This window comes from Lygodium microphyllum, chromosome 6, assembly GCF_053477565.2.
Source record: "Lygodium microphyllum isolate KBCC chromosome 6, Lygodium_microphyllum_v1.1.10, whole genome shotgun sequence".
Taxonomy (NCBI): domain Eukaryota; kingdom Viridiplantae; phylum Streptophyta; class Polypodiopsida; order Schizaeales; family Lygodiaceae; genus Lygodium; species Lygodium microphyllum.
In genome coordinates this window covers 142,412,480-142,415,585 of record NC_141140.1, presented here as the reverse complement: position 1 = coordinate 142,415,585, position 3,106 = coordinate 142,412,480, and positions in this window count along the sequence as shown.

Genomic DNA, 3,106 nt, shown 5'->3' with positions numbered 1-3,106 from the left:
TTAGGTTCCTGTCCTACCATTTTATCCCTCACCACAGGTAGTGGACCACAGAAGACCAGTTGGGAAGAGTGGATTAAGATTTGAAGACTAAGGATACTGAATAGGGCAGTTTGTGACATCCTTGGGCAGATTTACAAGTCAGCTACCTATCAGTTGCACGTGTTTACTAGATACTTATAGGTGTCTTATAGCCCATTACAGGTCTATTAATTTCTTTAAAGGTCTACAAGTAATACATGATTCATTTTAGGGTCAAACAGGGCTCCTACAAGGTGTTAATAGGTTGCAGGAATTCTCTGGACAGGTACACAATTCCTATTACAGAAAATTCTATCATGATCCAATTTGGGATCTTAATAGCTTGATTTGAAGAGGATATGTCAAGATTTAATTTGAATCAAAAATTTTAGTAATCGAACATCAGAGGAGCAAAAGTTATGGCCAATTTATTGACAGGGGGTCTAGTGGATTGCACCTAGACCAGGCTGACATGGATGCACTAATTGAGTTCATTTTACCCATATACCCTATTGCAAGCTGAGATATTACTAAATCTAGAGTATCCTTGATATATAAGCTTCATTTGGGTCAATAAACCATTGGCATTGGTGCAATACTAAGCAGGTTATTAACGATTTTCTTCTCCATAGTCATTTTGATAACACCTATCCTTAACGACCAAACACAAGAAAAAAGATCAAGTCATGGATATCATTCAAGAAAATATCATAGAATACATCAACGATCAAAACAACACTAATGAAGCCCTTAATCATGACCAACAAGATGATGATGTAAGCGTTGGTAATGCCCATAGTGCACGGCAGTTGGGTAATGATGGAAATCCCTTATCTCACGAACTTTTTGAAGAGCATATGTTTTCAAGAGAGATCCGTACATTGAACATTGGGATGCATGATCAATATGAGCAACTTTCCAAATCCTTGGGGAAGATTGAGAATACATCCAACAAAGTGGATGAAGGACTACAACAGTTGGTCAAGTTCATGAAGAGTGGATTTGAGGATGTAGTAGCAGCTATCAAGGATTTGAAGACTCAACCCACATCTTCTACAAAAAATGAACCCACTATTCATATTGAAAATACTTTAGTTCAGCCCTCCAATATGAAAGGAAAGGGGATTGATCAGCCTATTATGTCAACCTTCAAGAAAGGAGAGCCATCTACATTGAGGAGTACTCATTACTAGCCACCAATATCATCAAAGCACCATGCTCGTCCTCAATTCAATCCAAGACGTGAGGCTACTTATGAAGAAGAGGAGAATATAAGAGAAGAGGAGAATGAGGAGTTTCATGGATGTGACCCCTTCTACAAATCTTTTCCCTCTCAATCTACCATCAAGCAAAAAGAATTTGACTTTCATGATAAGAGTGGAAGATTTTATGAAAGAAGGTCATTTCATGATATCACCAACAAAGATAAGTCATTTTATGGTCACCTCACTAATGGACATCATCATTCTTTTGGATTGGGATAACCGAATCATGATGGTAATAATCCTAGACCAAATTCCTTTGGAAGAGATTCAATGAATAGATATTTTTTGAGACAATCATCTTATAATGAAAGGGAGTACAAAGAAAATATTACAATTTCCAACTTCAAGGGGGATAATGCATCTCCAATGGAGTGGGAAGAATGGGTAAATAAATTGGAGATGTACTTCACACTTTTTCCTCGCCATGATGAAGCCAAGATCTATTTTGGAGTACTCCATCTTGAAGGCTATGCGTATACATGATGGAGATATATGCAAAGAGTTGGTCACAATTTTACTTCTTGGGAGGATTTTAAGAAGGCAATGTTGGAAGTGTTTGTCTCTCCAATGGAAAAAGAAAGATTGCAAAGAAGATGGTATGTACCTAATCAGCCTTCAAAGGTTGGAGCACATTTCAGCCTAGCAAAGGGATGTTTATAGGCAAGAAAGTAAGGGAACTAGTAACTACAACAGTAATTATAGCAAGTTGCCTACATATCCAATGGTCTATGGATCAAAACCAAGTGGAGGAAATGGTTATAGACCAATGGCTGAAGCAAAACAGAGCTTTGCAAGGGCTGAAAATTCATAAAAGGGATTTCAAAATAGCACTTACAACAAAGTTCTTTCAAATGAACAAATTAGAGACATGAGGGAAAAAGGGTTATGCTTCAAGTGTGGAGAAAATTGGACACAAAACCATAAGCTAAAATGCAAATCCAAAAATAGCAAGCTTAACTTTGTCATCATCGATGAGCCGGATGAGGATGAAAGTGAAGAGGGGAATGTATTTCAAGTAGAAGCAAACCCTATGGTTGAAGAAATGCATGACAAAGATGAAAAAAATAATTATGAATTTTATGATATTGTGGACAATTTTCCTTTTGATTTGGGAGGTTCTTTATGTGCAATTTCTCATGATGCTTGGACCAGTTGTAAAGGAGAAAACACCCTTAGACTTGAAGGGCTGATCAATGTCAGAAAAATTCATCTTTTGATTGATACAGGCAACACCCATAGTTTCATTAATACCAAATCTTTGCATGGGTTGAGATTGCTTCCTCAACAAATGCAACTGGCGTTGAAGATTCAAGTTGCTAATGGAGCTTATGAATCAAGTAATGAAGTATGCCTACACACTTCTATTACCTTATCTCCTTCATGTATTATGGAAGTGGACTTAATCACTTTGGAAATGGGTCCCATAGATATTGTCATTGGTTGTGATTGGTTGAAAACCATTGGAAAATTTTCTTTGGATTTGCAAAACATGCTGATGGAATTCCAATGGAATGGACAGCCTATGATATTGAAGGGCATTGGTCAAAAGCAAATGGAACTCATCTCTATGAAGAAGATGCGTAAAGAAATCAATGCATGGTCATGCATGTTCACTCTTTTGCTTGCGAAAGTGGATGAAGAGCAGTCACCAAAAATCTTCTTCAAAGAAAAAGCATCCAAGAATGGAAGGGCTATTGGAAGAATACAAAGATTTATTTCAGCAACCTTCATCTTTGCAAGAGAGGTAGACCACCCTATTGACTTGCTACCCAACACAAAACCCATCAACAAACCTCCCTATCTCTTGTCAAAGTTTGAAAAGG